Source organism: Homalodisca vitripennis, chromosome 2, assembly GCF_021130785.1.
Source record: "Homalodisca vitripennis isolate AUS2020 chromosome 2, UT_GWSS_2.1, whole genome shotgun sequence".
NCBI lineage: Eukaryota > Metazoa > Arthropoda > Insecta > Hemiptera > Cicadellidae > Homalodisca > Homalodisca vitripennis.
The window spans coordinates 102,001,529-102,022,679 of record NC_060208.1 but is presented as its reverse complement, the minus strand read 5'-3'; the positions used below and the strand labels follow the sequence as shown (position 1 = coordinate 102,022,679).

The 21,151-nt window shown below is 34.3% G+C and overlaps 1 protein-coding gene across 1 annotated transcript in view; it reads right to left on the bottom strand.

Annotated features, from left to right (window-relative positions):
• Positions 1-21,151, bottom strand: part of LOC124354472 — a 59,164-nt gene that overhangs the window by 13,454 nt on the left and 24,559 nt on the right. The window contains exon 2 of the mRNA XM_046804947.1: positions 16,497-16,548. The gene's annotated coding sequence lies outside the window, so the exon portion shown is untranslated. The remainder of the gene's footprint in view (positions 1-16,496; positions 16,549-21,151) is intronic.

Here is a 21,151-nt window from a genome sequence, read left to right as displayed (position 1 = left end):
ATTTTAGATCTAATTAAATAAATACCCAAAAAAGATCCAAAATATTTGTGTTGTATTTAACATAAATCTGGCAGAAAAGTACTGTTATTTGTAAAACGTCTTAGAATTTAATTTTTATTGTACTCAATATCTACACTGAACTTTTGGTCTATATGCATATATTACCCACACTGCAAATTTACCTTTTTACAATTTATGTTTTATTTAGCAATAATTCAAGGTTATAAATCTTAAATAGAACCAATGGGATTATAAATGTATAGGGATATCTCACATACGTATACTCGTATAAGTCCATATTATATTTCACTGCTGTCTTACTCGTTGAAAAGTCAGTAACTCAACAAAGAGTGTTGAGTTTAATATTATGAAACAGTTTTGATCAATCCATCTACTTTATATATATATATATATATATATATATATATATATAATATATATATATATTATATATAAATATATATTATATATATATATTTTTACTAACAGTTTCTTTAACAGTTTTAACGTTTCTCACAGTTTTAAATATTTAGATTAATTTGTGTTTTTTAATTACATATTCGTTTGAAGATATTGCCGTTTTATGGCCTTGTAATATTATAAATGCGAAAGCGTCTTTGTTTGTTTGTTTTACTCTCATTTGTAAACTATTTAACCGACTGTATTGAAATTTTACATGGACATTCTTACGGTCCCTGGGATGAATATAGGCCTATTATTATTTCAAAAATCCAACCGGGATACTCCACACTGGTTTTTAAAGTAGCGAAGTGTGAAATATTAATTGAAACAATCAGTAAAATTAATAAACTGTTCTCTGCAAGCATTGTTTTGTGACAGAACAACTATGTATTTTATTGATTTAATTACTGTTTAAAATTTATAGTGTGTAAATAATCTAAGGAGTAACCATGAGTTTTTACGCCATTTTAAAATATCAGCAATTTGATAAGTACTCATCTACATTAATGTCCTAAACATAAGATCGTCAGAATTGAACTCCGAAGACTCCCTTTGAAGAAGTCAGCAATAACTATGTTAGATGAAAGTTCGCTGAATTGTGCTTTTGAATTAATATACCAATTCCACCTTTACATGTTCTAAAATATTAAAAATGTAGAAGCTTATATAGAAACTAACACATAAACAGTTTCATTTTTAATGTACTTTTAACATTTATATACTTTTTTTTAAGGATAGGCCGATCCCCTTTTTATAACTTATAACTGTATATATATATATATATATATATATATATATATATATATTATTGATCGAGAAACTAGGCAAAATCAAATATGGAACAAAAATACTAAGACCAGAGTAAATTACAATGGCCATAAATATACACCTTTTGGAGTATTTTCTTATTTTCTTGTTCGTGGTAAGAAGGCAAACTCAACATTGGCGTCGGAAATATAATTCACTCGAACGAGCAGTGCGAGCAACGCCTACTCGTGCAAATCAGCGGGTTGCTAGCAGTTGAGATATGAAATACAAACTATAAAAATTTAAAGACTGTTAGGAAACCTATCTTAGTTTGATTTTGACAGAAGTAGGCTTCTAAGACCTGCGAATGTAAACATATATAAATAAATAACACGCTACGAGTATTTACACACATAGTACAACATAGGGGTTCTTAGGATTTTAATTGTGCAGATTTTAATTGTTTTTGTCATGAAAGCACACAAGAAAATAAAAGGAATAGACGATACATTTTAGGGTCGATTAAATGTATATTGAATTTAGACATTCCGTTATAATATCAGATTGTACTAGGGGAATTGAGAAATTTTTTACTTTTTTTGAATACAAATTTTTTGGCTACGGTGTAGAAATGTCGAGTAAATGTAGTTTAAAGTTCCTTCTCGCAGACCTGTCAAGCCCGAAGAGGGAAGGTAAATGTTGTACTTTCTAATATCGCAAAATGAAAATTTGGAAACATATTGCAGAAAGATAAATGTCTGTAACACATTCTACGTGTTCGAAGTGTGGGGTCCAGGAACACTGTATAATGTCCGTATCAGATTTTATTTTCATTGCGTGACTCTTGCTTTAAACTGTCATGGAGTCTACGCTAACTCACAAGAGCGTATTGCACGCGAGTTAATGAACAATACGATTGACTTGGTAGAGATGAGTAACAGCATAGTAAACACAAAAAGAGAGGCGGATCACTTTATCAGTCTGTCGTCTTCAAGGTCACAGAGTGTGATATCACTGTCGGGATCCGTTACCGGAAGTCCGTATCATTTCCGGTCACTGGAGTGAGCTTCGTTACTAGGGTTTCCTCTAATTGGGTAGGTCATGTCTAGTGTAGTATGAAGACCATTGCACTCTGGGAATCCCAGTTACTTCCTAGCAAACGTTACGGAAATGATATATATATATATATATATATATATATATATATATATATATATATATATATATAGTACTAATATGGATTTATTCAGAATTGCTTACGTAAGTGTACACCGCAATACAAAACTCAGATAGACAATGAAACTAATTTATGTCAAAGTGTACTATCGGAAGGCTTACAATTCCAAATTTTCAACCAATATGCACACGTTTATGATACATGAATCGAAACAGAAGAAATTACAGCACAAAGCTTATATATCTTTATTCGTTTTATATAATTATATCCAATTCAAAACTTAAGTAGAGAACACTACACGACCTATGGAAACATTAGGGAAAACTTGCGCAAGTTCTTTAAAAGATATTTGTTAATGAAATCTTTACTGAGACCTTTTAACTCGTAACATAGATATCATCATATCATCAGATGTTGGGTATCACCTTAGTCAAGTTTAAAATGGGGAGAGGGATTTTCTTGTAGTGTTATTTTGGAATTAACGACAATCCAATGGTTTATTCAAAAGATTCGATTTTTTCCAAATTCTCAAATAAGAATTACAATTTATTTAAAATATTTATAAATGCTGTTGAATATTTAATGTATGTTTTATACAGCATTGCATTTTAATTTTACAGAACGAAAACCAATCAAACAAAGCTGTACCTGATAGTATAATCCTACATAAAAACTATCATTACAATTTAATAATGTAAAATACTATGGCATTTTTTACAAAATATTAAATAATAAATTAAATGAAATATTTAAAAAATACAGCAAATTCCATGTTGGACAGACTGATCAGAATTCTAACATATTCATACGAACGTAAATATTCATGCATAATAATATTATCACAATTTACACTCTATCATAACAAGATCTGTTCTTTTTTATACAGTTTCAATCTTTTTACTAACCACCCGTAAGGAACTTCCCAGAGGAAATGTATTATTTACCAATAGCTGAGCTGTTAAAACGAGTTTTGAGTAAATATAGATTTGAGATTCATGTCTTCAGGCATCGGTTAATAGTCTCACACCAATATTTCACGGTAATAGTTGGAATGCTGGATTCCTATGCTGCTGAATAATCACTCCTCAGTAATCATTCATATAGGTAGATGTCTTTTTCTAGGATCAGAATTCTGTTAGTCAGCTTAAATCTATATAGTAGTAGCAATACTCAAACTTAGAACCATAACATCAACTAACGTGTTCATTGTTGCTCACTTATTTAAATTTAGTTTCTGTATAACTTGTAATGTCAACGAAAAAATTCTAATTCAAAGTATACCAAGCTTCCGCAAATTTGGAAGTAACCCTTAGATTATATTATATCATTGAATATGTGAGAGATGGTTCTTTTGCTAAAATAAATATATACACTAAAACATTAATTAATGTTCTGTATCAAATTAGTTGACAGGAAACTAAAATTTTGTTTCCACTGAAATTATGCTCTTGAATTGTTTAAGGAAATTTTAATCTTATTTGTTCATCATGCTTGCATTGTTATAAGAAAGCACAAAAGAGTTTAACAATGTACTTTTATCTTGCCGCACATAACTCCAAGTCATGTACCGTTTCGTAGTAACTAATGGAAGGAATGGGTATTTTAACAATGGCACAAAAATGCACCTCCATCCAGGGGAAGATTGCCGTTTAAGATAATTTAAATTAGTAACTACACATCGCGAACTTCATTATGATTATTACCTGCTTGCTACTGGACATGAACGAGCATATTCGTACTAAATTGTTACTCTGCGCTTCGATAACCATCTGTTAATTAAGCAATCCAAGGTCGAGGAACTCGCTTCCGGTTTCCCACTAACGGTAACAAAACATAATGGGCCCGGAGACTGTACCTTGTGGTAGTCCGCATGGGGAAAGTAGTTGAACTGATTGTTACGAATTAAAACACAATTTGCAAGACTGCAATTTGTTTTCTTGTAAGGAGACGGTTTAAACGTCTAGTACAGTAATAGCTTTTTGAGTCATAATACTATAAAATGATTTGGAAATCGTACTAAGTTAACCATTACTGACGAGGATTTCAAGATGTTAAATTGTCTTACAGCATATTCGATTATAAAGTTTGTTGTGTTTCTGTCTTAAATACCCAAATCGTTTATTAAAAAGTGAAATAAAATGTTCTTTTATGAGAAATAAAAAAAATATTTCCACTGCTGCCCTATGTATATTTTTATTTCTTGGAAACAATTTTTCTTTCTTTTTAAATTCTATGCACTCACGTAATATACAAAACTAATTAACATTTCCAAAAAATGAAGATATGGAAATTCTCACAGATTTTTCATAGCAATATATGTATACAATTTTAACGATTAAAGATAAGTCATAGTTTATTTATTAATTATTTGTTACAAAAAGTACATTATCATGACTATACATTTTGTAATTTAGAAAAGTAATTTCCGAACTTTATATCTACCAATTCCGTAAATATGTTGTTTGAAAATGTTGAAACATGAATTTATAATAATGTATTCTATTCATAAAAAAATCGTTTTAATAAGATCACATTCAATGGTTAAAAACAAATTTAAAAAAAAAAAAAATGAAAGTAGAGTTCAGAGAGAGAGAAAATGTTTCATGGCTGTGTATAAAACAGTTGTAGCTAAAAGCAGACCTCCGAGTAGCATCTGTAGCCGAGAAGTGGCGAAATGACAGCTATTACAAGCGGCTTCGGGCTTTTTGCAGTCGAGAGCCGCTGAAGATTACAATCTACGATAGGTCGTGTCCAATAGTGCCATTAGATGCAGGTCCAGGTCCGTACCTTCAGGGAGAGAAATTGTGGGGGGATGCGATGTATGGGGACCTCAGATGTAGATTACTCTATTCTAGGACACTTAAATATTTAAATACAGCCCTGTACAAAGTATTTAAAATGTGTTAAATTTCTAGGAGCTTGATGGCTAAAAAATCGTTAGTATTAGATGAATCTTCAGGAGAGTTAGAGCCTTAGCTTCTCGGACATCTCGTATGTTCTGAGACAGTCTTATGAACTAACTCGTAGTAGGTGAGTAAAAGTACTAGAGCTGGGAGAGGCTGCGTGAGTTTAGGAGTTCTTCCAGCGAGATCTGGAATTGGATTTGGTTAAAATAACAGAACATTAATATTATGGGTATAATACGCCAGCACTTATCTTATATTTCCTCTCATGTTGCCATTGCTTACTTTGTATGCTATCCATGTTAATTTCAATAATTTATTATGAGAAAACAAACGACGATTGCATCCCAAAACGATACAATTTTGTAATAGATGAATAGTAGGTTCAACATACAATTCGATTTTAGATGTCCAGATACACTATAGTTTTATTAAAATACGAGTAAATGACGAAATAATTAATGCAAAATTACGTAATTGAAAAAGAGAAAAGCTCAGGCAGGGCTCAGTACTTGGTTATTTGAATAATGATAATCATGATCATTATTTAAATAACCAACAACTATACATCTCAAAATGGGTTTAATCTACTCGTATTTTAAATACTAATGTATATGCATATTCACCATCTGTTTTAGTAATAATAGTTATTTCTAAATAATATGGTTCGAGTTTCTTAGATAAGAAATACTCACAAAGTTTTGAAAAATGCAATATAGTTTTCTGTTTGCTCTTTTTTAAAGTGCACAATGCAATGTCTTACTATATGAAACTTAGATAGTAGGTACAATTATTTTGAATAACCTCTACTCGACGGATTTTGTTGGAAAACCCAACGGTTTAGTAAAACCTATATACATAAAAAATTAAATGAAGACTTTTAAAAGGCATGGAAATAATACACTCATATTTCATTGATTAGGAGCCACAGACTTTTTTATTAATGCAATTAAAAATATATAGAAAAGGTAAAACGTTCTCTTACTGTAGTTTGTATGAGTCGATTAAACACTTCTTCGAACAGTAAATATTGGATCAGCAAACAAAGAAATTAAAATAGGAAAGTGTTATGACATTTTGTTCAAACTCGTCTGCTTTGTTGGATCTCTTGTTGTACTGTAATAGGTTTACAGAGTGTTCTATAGTGTGCCGGAGTTTTGCATCACTCCTGTGTTGAATGGTGATGGGCTCTTTCTGCATTCATATAAATAGTCCATTTTTGTGTGTTCAAAGATGCACCCAGATTTTTGCATTCAGTTTAAACTTTATCAAAAGAATAATTCAATCCATATGATTAGTATAAACATTGCAGAATCTAGATAAATTTCGAATGTCACGTTATTTAAAACATTTTAAATACAACTTTAATAATATAATTATAAACAATATAATAATATCATAAATATACATTTTGAGTGAACGGAGTTTGGAAATGGTCAGAAAAAGAAGTTTTAATCACTTATTAACAACAGAAATTTGTTTATTTATTGTTAGATTGTTATTTATTTAGTCTGTATTATTCTATCGTATTTGTGGTTCTATCACTATAAGAGTTTAAGATATATTGTACCTCAGAATGCAAAATCGACTATAATTTGACTCCAGTAAACCTTTTTATATCAGATGTCGAGCTTATACAACAGAAAAATGTATGTGGGTGACTACAATAAAACTAGGGCGATCGAATGGTTTATTTTTCTTTTATAATTTTCTACTCGCCCATTCTACATGTCACGGGTGGAATTATCCTCTGCATCAAAGGGAACCACGTATCTATCCAAGCCGACTACCGAGTAAGATATGTAAAGTACCGCCACGCGTCAGTCAATTCAATTCTGGGAGCCAAAAGTGACAGTTTACCGCGCCAAAAGAGGCGAGAAGCAATAAAATGTTTGCAAACAGAACTGCCTGCGTATCCGCCTCAGTGGGGGAGACGAGAGATTAGGGCTCTCAACTTGGATAATATTGATTTAGGCGAGACGAGCGGGGACTGATTGTGATGTGACAAGCACAGCTGTGAGGGCGCTTTGAGATCAGCTGATGTTGCTAATATCCTGGAGCACCAGCTGATTGCTTTCTTAGCGGGTTGGCGCGCTGCTACCGTCTGCTCCGAACATCGCAAGATATAATCTGACTCCACCGAACATGCACTGAATACAAGGTATAGGTCATCTATAGCATATAAAATCATGTACACATTGTATACTGTGCAATGGTTGATGTTGAATAGTTCTTAAATTGTATCACATTTCCGTTTTCATCTAAATAATGTTTTGGGAGTGGGCCGAAATATCTGTGGGCTGGTATCCCATACTCAATATATGTTTTTTATTTACGTAGTACTTTTATAATGTAGCCTTTTAATTAAAAACAAACATTTGTGTAGTAAAATGACATTAGACATTTTCACAAATACAGCAACTGGGTATTTATTTAGACAACATACAAATCAGTACATTTGAGAAGTACTTCATTTAAAGTAAATTGGTATTAAATATAAAGAAATCCACTTTTTAAGCTCAAGACATTTACTCAAAATAATTACAATCAGAAGAATTCATAGTTCAAAAAGATAATCTGGGCTCTAGAGTATAATTATCTTTATTATCGTTAACGCTATGTTAAAACAGCCTTAAGTAGGAAGTAGGGTAATAAATATAGGATTGGCTACACGAGAGGTTCGATCAGCTCCACCTTTCATAATGACTTATAATTATCTTTTTAGAGGATAGTTATTAATCTTTTTTGGGTCAGTATTATTTCTGGCTTCGGGCACTCAAGCCGTTTCCATAGTAACGCCATTAAGGACTATAAAACAGCAGTGGCACGGTTTAGGATCCATACAGTAATGGCCTACGAAGTATGCAGCCAGCCCGTGACCGTTGGGTGGTCTATAATTGATCGTAAATAGCTCATTTGAAAACCAATCACTCAGGAAAAAACTTGAGTAAACAACGTGCCTGAAAATAAACAAGTGGGAACAAAAAGACTCAAGAGTCCGTACTGGCAGAGGCAGTTAGGCGGAATTAAACAGCGATTACCAGTAGCTGGTTGGGCTGGTTGCTTGTAGATGATCGGGTGGTTGCTGTAGATGACCGGCTGGTTGCTGGTTGATGATCGATTAAGATGGTTATCGATAGGTCGGTGTGTGGGCTGCCTCTGCGCCGCCGCAGGCGTATGTATCCATTACCACGAGACTTTCAGCTCGCGTACTAACCTCATCCTGTCACCTTGGAGATCGAAGAAAGTAGATTCTTTCATAATAGACACTCTATTGAACGTAAATCAGTTTTTTGATTATGTTAGCATAGAATCTCAGGATCGAAGCAACATTAGTTTACATGTAATTGTACAACATCACTACATGAAGGTTGGAATTTGTATGTTTTATACTGCACTCACTAACGAAAGAAAGCACCGACTGAGAATTCAAGGAGGCAGTGCATAATGGCGGTTTACGAGTCAGTGTTGACATTGTTATGGCGGCAGAGTGAGTCACGTGACCAAGACGAACTGGGAACTCGAGCTCTCGGCCACGATCAATCCCCTTGACCTGCTCATAGCAACCATTGTTGAGTAGACGATGCTAATCTCGCGAAGAGTTTGTATTACATCTTTTTATGTATTATGTGTATTTTATTTCGCATAGTGTAATTAGTTATAAATCTATTTTAACTCCCAGGTATTAATTAGAGTACAACCATCAAATGACTGAAGATTTTAAACGGAATAATATTTAATCCATTTTATAATAAAGCCACTTTTAAACGTTTATCCACTTAATGGTAGTATTTATTGGTGGTGAAAATTCAAAATTTATGAAGAATATGGTATGTAAATTCTCCACAACAACCACGAAAGAGCTCTAAACAAGAAGGTTGCAAGAATATTTGACTATGAAAGATAGAACGAGTATAATGATGTGGACTGTAGAATTAGAATGTCTACACGGACCTATCAACAGCCATGATATACTAGCTAACGTGTGAAAAAGAAACGGTGATTCAGAACAGAGAGGGAGAGAGAGGCTAATTCCTAAACCCATGAGACTAATGGACAAGGTAGCACCCTGCAGTGGAAGATCCATTAGGGGTCGTGGTCGGCCCGCGGTCGTGAGAAATTTGAGGGAGGGTGGTTAGTTACCGACCCCGGAAATACCATTAGGCGCCGCATCCATTTTGAGGGTGCAAATGAAAAGGAGATATTTGTTTTTCTTTTTCCACAAGATTCAACTATTCACACGTTAATATACTTCACGTTTTGCATCAGTTCATTTGGATCAAATCTTTTCTTCATACCACGCGTTTCCAAAATAATTACTTGTACGATTTTCCAACTTTTAAGCCATTGGAAAATGAGCTATGTTCAGATACACTTTTCGATATTAATTGATTACAGAACTTTCTTGTGCAAATTCTATTGTTACCGTGACATTTTCTTCACTACAGTATTTCTATTTATATTGTCGTGATATTTTTGTCTCAGGCTCATTTAAACCTTCATTACTAAATTATAAAATTACTATTCAGTTACAATACTATTATAAGATTCTTAAGAATAAAATTCAGGAAGTTCTTCGCAATACTGTGCTGTCTATGTGTATCAAGTTGCATTCCACTTTCGGCATAATTCTCTGTATTATTTGAAGTACAGACACCGAAAAGACACTGAAGTAACTTTAACAATCTTGATCATTATTTTTTGTACTACAAGTCTATTTGTAGTAAAAGGCAGAATTCCCCAGAATTCTCTATTGAGATGATATGCAACTTTCCTTGCTGTAGGTGTAACAGGTAAAATGAAGCCAGGAGTGACTATTGTAATATATGGAAATGTTTCCCAAGTGGTGTTATAAAAGAGAAGGTCAGCAAGCAGCTTCGGTTTGCTCCTGGCGGTGGAGACCACACCTCCGAGTACAAGAGCGATTTTCCTCACCTGGAAATCTGGGTTAGATCATCTGCCCACTCTATCTCGCCTTGGGTCTCAAGAGAATTCCTCTCTCACCTCAACTGTCAACTCCCCAAAAGCCGTCAGGGGCGGGATGCGGTAAGATTTTCTCTTCCTCTCCACTCTCCCTATTTTTATTATTTGCGGGTAAAATAATTAAACTTGAGGAATACGTTTAGATTAGACTAATCGTTAGGATAGGACTATTGTTGATTGGCAGGAAATGAGGATATTTCAATTACGTACGGTATGTATAGTTCCTAAATTGCCCAATAAGCTCCCCTAAAAATAACGCACATGCCGCCAGAATGAAATGACCACTGAAGAAGACAAAGAACTATTGCCAGCGGCCTCGGTCGATTTTGGAGCCCGATCTGATGATAGCTTTCAACTAAACCCACAAGGGTCACGCCGTATAATTTAGACTTACCATATAAATAATTTGTGACCGACCACAATTGATTAGGGGTCTCGGAGGGTCAGATCGGTAGAGCCACAGCTTTGGTTGTTTTATATGACCACTATTATTACAGAGGAATTTTCGACTCATCATGTTTGGTTAGGTCATTCAGTTAAGGCGTTTTGACTGTTAGTGCTTAGTTAAAAAAAATCAAAAGTATCATTAAACGCCTTCAGTATGTCATGATAAACAGACTAAGTTGTATAAAATGGGGATTGGTTATTTAAAACTTTTAAATATCTATTTAAATATTTGCTTGGAAGTAATTTTCTTTATGGAGCTCGAACGGAAATCATAGATGATTTTGAGAACGGTTTATACCAGTTTATTATTCCAATCTTATGGTTAGGATAAATTCTTGTTCAATCATCTATGCCCTTACTATCCTATTATCATTGGATGACTATAAGATGTACAAGGTTTTTAATCAATTTTAAATGAATTCTAGACAAGCTAGGGAATTGAAACTTAAATACAGTTCTGAACTGGATGAAAGTGTAATAAAAATCTCGAAAGGATAAACTAAAACTATTTAAAGTCTCGGGATTCCCCAAATATTTTATTTCATTCATAAAAACATATATGGAAAAAACCGATTAGCATAAGATAATTTTACTCCTTAGATGGATCTGGCACTACTTCGCTTTAATATTTAAATAATATTTGTTTGTTGTAAAGCTGTACATGCAATAAACAGAGAAATAACAATTCAAAAATTAAAATGGATTTTGAACTATTTATGAATATATAATTTTGAATAAAGCGAGAGAAAGTGAAGACAGTTTTTATGCAAGTTAGTAAGAACGACGTAAAGTGGAAGTTGGTAAATAACACTAAAATGTCACTTACAAGTGCTTCAGTCATTGCAAGAGCGAAACTGTTTGAAATTCTGACAGATCCGAGAAATTATGTATATAGTCATTTCTTACAGCATGTATCAATCGCTTCAGGACGAATTAATGAACGAAATTACCGTGAAATGAATGTGCATTACGTGAGGTTTTCCTTGCTTGAGACAAACAAGAGCTAAACTTCGAACGTAAGCATGGATCTGTGGCCATTCTGATCACTATTTTAATCATATCACATGGAGCCATATGAAATTACATATAAAACAGCATAAGGAACTAGTACAACTTCGCTCAACACCATTGAGAGGGAATACCTTCTTACCGTTCAATAGAATGAGAAACGACCAGGACAACCTGAACGTTGGCGAATTAGTGATACATGATGTTAACCCCTCACTACTATTTAGCTCATGAGTAGGATCACTATGTACTGTAGTCCCCTTTGAAAACGATTGATTAATTCCAGTGGTTTACATTACACATTGCATTAACAGTGCAGTTTAGACGTCCCGGATACCCATACAGCAAACCTTAATATTCTAACGATTACTTTACCAACTGAATAATTTAATCTTTAAATATATTGTGGTACTAGCTGTTTCCCGCGGCTTCGCACGCGTCTCTTAAGCTTTGCCCGTATATTTCTTTGCCTTCAAATAGTGTTTGGATATTTTAATATACGTAACTACTGTGTTGTAATTGCAGTTTATAATGTGCAGGCGCTTTGATAACTTTTATATCTTGCAGTACAGCCTGGTGGTTAGTTACATCAATGGGCATTGCGTATAAACCTTCTACATAGAAAAATACAAATTTTTCATAGTGATCGGTCCAATAGTTTCTGAGTCTATAAAGGACAAACACACAAACATTCATTTTTATATATTATGATTGCAGAAACAGTTTAAACAAAATTTGTCGTTTCTCTTAAGCTTACTCTATGCTTTAAAACTATAAGTGTAAAGAAATTTATATATAAATATATTTTTTGTCGCATTATATATGTTTACAAAGAACAGCTGATTAAAAATTTGAAAAGACTCTTTCACTTAATAACATATGTTTGCTGCAATGCATTTCTTACGGGTATTTCTGTAACCAGTGGGGCGGAATCCTGAATCGGGAAAGGGATAAAAAGTATCCTATAACCTTCTACAGATCAAGACGAACAAATTAAAAAAAAAAATTAGGCGAATCCGTCCAGCCGTTTGTGAGTGATGCTGTTACACACGAACAGTTTCATTTTTATATATATAGATTGAATACTGCATTAATTTGTCACATTGCAGTAAATATTTATTTTATACCATTAATTGAGTTGGTTGTTTTATTGTATATTTTAATAAAATAAATCTTAATTAATAATTGATCTGGAAATAGGTACATAAATATTACATTTCAACAATCGTAACACAAGACTAATAACCAGAAAATAGTGAAATTAATAACAAATAACAAAAAGTTACACGTTTCTAGTACGGACTACAAAGTGTAAAATAATTCGTTCTTCACTCATAAACATGTTTTTTTAATCCCATTCAGATTGTAAAACGAATTTGAACAGTGAAATTTGACAAAATTATTGTACAATTCGGAACGAAAACGTGCGGCATACACATGTATAACTGATGCATAAATGATCAAGAACCACGAGCCTCACTTGTTTGTTTTTAATGTTAAAAGTATTTTTAAATTTATTTTCCTGTTTATATCCACATGAACGCTAACCGCTGCCCAAAGTATTTAGACGTTTCGTTCTAAATTCAATTTACCATGTATAAACCTTGTGAATAGCGTTGAACTTATATGTCTTTAAACCATTCACTTAACAGAGTTAATACTTTTACAAATATATCTAATGTTTATAGAAAAAGCTAAGTATTCCAAATGTAAACACTTATTGTAATAAGCATACTTCTAAGAAGTTAAATATGTAGCCAGAAACCAATTAAAATGAAATCATTTAGCTTTACAGATTGAATGAAGTAGAAAATTATACGAAGTTAACTTATAGAAAATAATTTATTAATACACTTTCTGAAACTCAATAGCTAAGAATATTTCCATTGCCAAGTCAACGTTATGAAAACGTCTTACTACACGTACAAAACAACAAAGGATCAAGATGTAATCTTTGTGGTATTCCCACAGATCAAATTTCCATTAGCCAACAAAGAGATTACAATCACAAAATTACATAAAAGCACTTGAAAGACTTCTTGAACCACTTGAATATCGTAAATGGTATATTATGAGAGAGGCTGAGATGTGGATGAGCGGTAGTTTAGTGTGTCTGTCGGGTGTAGGCGGACCGATTCGAGGCGGTCGAATGGACCGAAATATAACAAGTGTTATTACACCCAGGCCGGACACTGAGTGGGTCCACAAGCCGTTAATAATGAAGCCTTTCACAAACCAGTTCCGAGCTTCTTCATCAGAGGAGGAGGGACGGATTTAGGATTAACTCAGCTCAATGAAATCGTGGACCTCCTTAAGGCGTATAAAAATGGTTTATTAATATGAATCAAGTCGAGAATCGGAAATTTCCGTTTTACCTATCATTAATAAAAAAGAGCACAACGCACTGGCAGTGAATGGTCGAGAATACCTTGCAGCCATGTTTATAACACTTTTAAATACAAGGTAGGTGTATGCAACACTACATGTTCGTAACAGGCTTCGCTGTGTTTGTATGCAAAAATTTAGATCTATGACATTTCATTCTCGATTTATCCTGCGTACAGATAGACAAACATAAAATCTTGTAAAAAATACATATTTATATCTCCAGGAACGTAAAAGAGAAATATTACAAGCAGGTTAAAAGCCTACAGAATAATAGGCTTCAATGAAGCTCAGCCAAATTCCTTGGTTGAGTATACAATATAATAAAACTCTTTCTTTTCTATGTGGATATAACATTTCATGCAACATTTAAAGTCTATATATAAAATCTCTTCTGAGATATTTGTCACATGATACATTCGTATTTTTGTTCTTAAAGTTAGGTTTCATAGCGGTGTTAATAACAAATTTCCTGATGAGCTCGGGATGGTACTAAAACGTAAGAGTGTGCTGAAATAAATTATTGTCACCAACTTTTAACGTTAACTTTCCAATCTATTAGTTTTCGTTTTACTCTATGAATAAAAATGTTACATATTCAAATCTCGTGTGATTGTATACTCAGGTTGTTTACAGATGTATTTAATCTGCTAATTCCGTGTTGCCATCACGGTTACTCATAAGACAAATGTAAACATATTTTCTAACGCTCAGCCAAATCTCATGGAGTCACACATGCATCACATCAAACTAAGCGTTGTTAATATACTGGGGGTCTTAAAAGTGCCCCTCCCCCAATTAACTTTCTTAATAATCAACGTACCTGTAGAGTTATTTACTTTCAGGGATGTTTTATGTAACTAAATGAGGAGTTTTTTATGTATGACAATTTTTGACTCCTCCCCCTTAAATGGGGTATTGTGAATACCTTATTTTAAAGGTATTTAAAAAGAAGAAGAATGGCACAAATTAGAGGTCTCAATAAAGTACTGTATAAAGTTTTGTGGCCATTAAAGTTACCGTACATTTAAAGTTATAAAACATTCACTCACTAGTTTATTTTAAGACATTACAATACCTAATCATAAAACAAGTTAATACAACAATCAACAAACAACTACCATGAATAATATAGCACTTATTAAGTTTGTTTTGTCTGACCGAAGTCCAGTAGGATGTCCTGAGAATACCAATAGCTGGACACATTCAGTCCACTTTGACACAAACAAAATGGAGTATTTTAGAGAAGGGCGGAGGTAAAAAATTTTCATATATAAAAAATTCCTCAGTTGGTCATATAACATTCCCCAGAGTAAATAAGAAAGACAATGAAGGGGAAAGCTCTTAAGACACTCGGTGTAAATGAAGCTTCAAAAAACTTCCAACTCTATCGGTCAGTTCATTTTCGAGATATTGTCCGGAAAGCCAGACAGATGGACAGACAGACAGAAATAAAATTTTTCTAGCCGTAAAAAAATTATAAAATAAAGAAAATCATCCATAACGTATTGTAAATAATTCTTAAATTCCCGTGCAATGCATCTGTCTTGGAAATATGGCGAAATGAGTGAGAACAAAATTGCGATGGAGATGCAAATTTTGGAAACAGCAGTTCTGCAGATGACGCACCATACCCGCAGGAAAGGTCAGGGAGACGTAGTTAGCATAACGAATGTTCAGTGTTGTATGTCCTCAGGGGCAATGTCAGGCGAGGCGATTAGCCCAGATTCCTTCGGGATGAAATAGGATAAAGATGGCGAAGAGATGAGAGATAATTAAAAGGTATGGCAGCGGTTTATTGTGTACTGGTTGGTCCTAAGTTGTTGACGAGACGGGCCGCTTATCAAGTACTTTATTGCACTGAAGAGTAAACTCATTGTTGTTATTTTTGGACAACGTTATTTTAGAAGATTATTGTTTACGGAACTCGTATACAGAAAATGGAAGAACACGCCGAATGAATAATTAAATTTGGAGATGATAAAAAAATGTATTTTTGCATTATTTTTTTCTATAGCATAATTTTACTATAGCAAAATTTGTAGCGTAGGTTTGGATTTTGGGAAAGTCAAGGTGTGACAAGGGATCAATTGTGACTAATTTTTACCTACCGCTTCTGGTCCATTTGGAAACAACTACTGTCAGACCTCCCTAGGAGCTCATTCGTGCTTCAATAAGCATGAAAATGAACTTAAGATAATTAACACGAAATCTCACGAAGTCTCTTAATATACACGTCTTACACTTCATAAAAGGGTTTGGGCAGTATTTCAAAGTATTCAAAATCCTAGTTACAAATAAATAAATAAAATAGAACAGGTCCAAAGCCACTAGGTGCTTTAGTATTCAATTCCTATAATCATTACCAATTTAACATGACTCACCTTATCGACGATGAACTCAGCAACTTCAAAATAATGTCCGCACGAATAGCTCCTACAACAAATATTATTGATTTAAATTATATCGCTAAATAAAGTAATCTAAAGAGAGAAAGCAAATAAAAAAATTCCGACTGTCAAAGCAACAGCTTTCAAATGAATGGAGTACTGATCTACAATAGTCGTTTATCCTAATAAGATAATCAAAACCAGATCTGGATATCATTCAACGGAGGATAACTTATCAAAAACAGATCATCCAAGTCAAAAGGCTGGCACCATATGGATCTGATGAGAGCTGCAAGGGCTTTTCGATCCGGCACGTGGGGCCCTCTTTAGGATGAGCGCTCGAGTATAGCTTGAGAGGGTAGAGGGGAGAGGAGGAAGAAGCGTGGAGAACTAATTTTAATTATAATTCTTGATGACTGACTGATGTAGAGGTACAATGAATCGTGGAGACCCTCAGGGCTCTCGGAGCAGCTCGTAAACAACTCGAGAGGAGTGCCTCAAGTATCGGCGTTTGGTCCGATGCTGTTCTCTGTTTTGATTTCTCTCCTCATCTTTAGGAAGTGTGAATGAAATATGCGTTTTAAGGTCTTTAATGGTGGTCAAACATTTCAAAGATTTAGAGAACATTAATATGTTTAAACAAATTAGCTTGCAGTCTGGATTATACTGGAGGAAAAGTGTAATGCAATTCATTCAATTAAATAAAGTGATGTATTTTTTTAGTAGGTTGTTATAAAAGTTAGTACCTTGTTAAAGATTTAAAATGAATTGCTGGTTTATTGCTGATATTTTACTCAAGACGATTAACCTTATTTACTCCACTCTAATCTAATTTCGTCTTTGAAAACGCTAGATCCAAAGTATTTGGTAAATACATTTCAATGCACTTTTCCTGTACCAGGAACAACAGCATTGTTCGCCTCTAGTTTCAGTCCGTTCCCTGTGCTTCCTTTATTGTGAAATATTGATACTCTAATGTCACTCATAAATATGGTTATCAGACAACCACCATTAATGTTTCTCGGATCCATAAGCTGAATTTGGGTGGATTAAACTGTTAAAATAAAACAAACAGTTTTCAACTGAGTGATTTTTGACAATTTTTCTTGTTTTGGTTATTTCAAAACATTGAAAGATAACTTATCTTTCTGGTCTAAAAATTATATAAAAGATTTTAATTATTTAAATTATTAAAATATCATCCTAATTCTATCTCAGCTTATTAAAAAAAGTGTACATATCCATATTCCTACAAAAACCCTAAGCCTCCTCCTTTAATTGTTTGTAAGTATGTTAGTCCTAATAGAAAACAGGTACTCGACCAGGTAAACACAGCGGTACACCACTAACCGCTGTCGAACACCGTGACGAGGTGGACAAAGAAGACGATACTTCATCAGAATCCTCATCGACACCACGATCACGTCTTGTGCGATCCGGTTCCGACCATAAGGAGTGAGACGGCCTCTCTTTTATCCGCGGAACTATTTATTTTTAGTTGAAACGCGTCCGTTACTCCACCTCGGCGCGCCGCTCCTTCTTGGTCGAACATTGTCCACAATTATAGTCGAGGAGTGAATATCGCGGGGTCTAATCGCTGGCTGGGCTCGGACCGTTATCCCGGAGACGTATGGGTCTGGCCGCGCCAAGACATGTTTGGTCAGGTACGGAAGATCGTACGGGAACTGACGGTCACTGGATGAACCGATAAGTTATCGTCACACTTGAAGCTGAAGAATGGAGGTATACCTCGATCGTACGGAATCTTAGAAGCAGTTATAAAAATTGAGATACTTATTATATAATATTTTTTATTGTACAGAAAAATAATTTCAGAAACACTTTCTGATAAATAATTGAACATTCACGATACAAAATACGTAGGATGTGTGTGAAGGTAATTGTGTAGTAGAAATATAAGATTTGGTGAGATGGACGTTTGTATACCAACTGGAGTATCGGTTTTCAGCTATTGCAATTAATAACTGTATTGGTGGAGCCGGACCAATATTTCATGTTCCCCAACAAGGTTGAAACTTGTGGAACTGGCTGGTAAGCATTTACATATTGAAAGTTTTTACCAGTTATTATTGTTACAGTTAGAAGTGCAAAGTAGAGACTGAATATTTAGGTATAATTTATATGGGCAATCAAATAAACCTGTTTAGATATTTTATGAATGCAGCATACACACGTATCCAATCATGCTGTTAGGTCAAACTATCTACATAGTAAAATATGTGGAAATTGGCATCGCATTTAGGCGTAATCATAGGGCGGACAGACAAAACCCCAATAGATTTAATAAGATATCTCAATTCACTTGGTTAAAATTGAAGAGGGGCATTTACGATCTTTCTGAATCTCATCCTATCCGGTAGCTTTAGACCACAAGGTCATAACTATCAATAAGCCACTACAGGAAGCAATCTTCTGCGTCCATTCGCGAGTATACGATCTGTATCAAATAATATGAACACTTAATCAGCTGCTTATGGCTTTCAGATACCTGCTATATAGATTAACCTGCACCGTTATGTTAATCGGAAAGCATTGCGCATTACACCGCTTCCTCCAGTACAGCACTCGATACCGAACATCATGCTCCTTCTTATACTTATAGTTCTCTTTGAAAGTTCTTCATTATAACTAGTAAAAATAAGATTTAAAAATCCTCTAGAAGGCGCAAACAAAGGCCAGTGCTCTGATTGCCTTTGGAAAGGTGAACATGACAATGGCCTCGTTGCTGAACAACTTGGTCGGTTTTCAAAGATCTGTACAGTTGAGACATTACGGAAAGTCGTGCAAAGATCGTTCAATCTTCTCTCTGGCCGTAGCAATTTTATAGGTCATGACTCGAAGGTGTAAAGAAAGCATTCCTTATAGCTTTCTCACGCAGCGGGAAATTATACTTCCGATCACGAAGAGATACAGACTGTGGAACAGGCACCATTAAATTGTAACTGCATTGAATAATACTAGTAATGCTAAAGAACGAATGCGACTACGAGGAAAGACTCAACAACTTAGATCTCTACGTAATAAAAATATAATTGAGCACGGAAGCTAGAACATATCTGTAGAAACAGTCTCTGGCTAGAATGCATATTGCTAAGTCCGGTATGTCGGGAATAATTAATTGCTTTGCTCTCGTCAAGCAAGAGATTGGTTTGGAGACTATTAAGTGTAACGGAAAACCAACAGAGGTTTTGACACTAGATGATTTTCTACATTACTAAGTTATTTTTTATCAACGAATGAACAATAGTTGAAAGTTAACCTTAGAAAGCAAGAGTAATACATATTATTGTATTACATAAAAATCAAAAAGAGAGAGACTGCTCCATGAAAGGCATTTAATATATAGAATGCAACATGGGTTGACTATAAAAAAGTGTGGTGTCTAATATGGACCCTGTGGTATACTATTATTCAAACCGGCTTTGTTGGGAGAAATTACATATCTTTGATGATTTATATTTTGGAATGTACCAATGATGAAATGCCATACCCTATAGATTAATAGAAGAAGGTAATAGTGATTTGCAACTTTCTATTAGTAATGTAGAATCCACTGATCAGTAGACTACTTCTGCTCTCAAGGTTGACCCTCCCATCTCCAGAAGGCGGCCGACAATTAAAACTGTCCAGAGAGTGTGGGAGTAGAGAGAAAGGTTGGGGCCACGTGGATGACCTCTTGGTCCGTACATGGTAATGAACGGTACAGTCCTCAGCGGCTATCAGGGGGCGACTCGTCAGCGTCGACTCGGCAATTGACGTGAGCTTGGGCCAACATTAGCATCCAGCATGAGCGTCGGTGGCCGCCAGAGCCAATCAATCGCGGAAACGACCTCTAATGTGATTTGCTGTTCCGTGAGTGTGTGGGAATTGGGATAATTTGATGCCCAGATCACGGAATCTGCTGTCCGGGAATCGGCGTGTCTCACAGAAGACTTGGAGGAATTGATTTGAAATCTTGATTTGGATACTCTCTCATCAAGCTTCAGTGGCACTTATATATTAATTGTAAGCGAACATATGAATTTGTAATATTATATATCACATTTGTACAGCAATAGTGCTGGCATCTTGAGGCAAACATCCATAATTATGTACAATAAATATACATAACTAAATTATAATTATTGGGAATTACTTAATCTTACTTAACATACTTTTCAATACTTGTATATGTTTATGGAAAAGATATATTTTGTATATAAGGTTTATCCCTAATGCTTTGCAATTTGTAGTGAACTAAAATGAGTATGTACTACTTACTGGTAATACTTAGATCAACTGATCATCTAGATCTAAATACTTACTTGCTTATTTTTACATTTTTGGTTCAAAGTTACATTGTTTACTTAAAACTACCATACACGTTTTTCGGTTCATTGCTTACAAAACTCGCTTACAAAAGTAAATTTGTGAGATATTCAGTTTTCGGAGTGAAGAAAGATGGCTCCCTACAGCGATGCCAAAATATCTCGAGAATCCAATTGTGTAATCAATTTCCCTACACGGTGTTAACTAGACCGAACTATAGAAAATGTTATATTAGTTATGACACCGACCGTGTAAGCTTAAGAAATCATATGTACTAAACCTGGTGCAGTCATAACTGAAGGACTGAGGGACCAATCAGT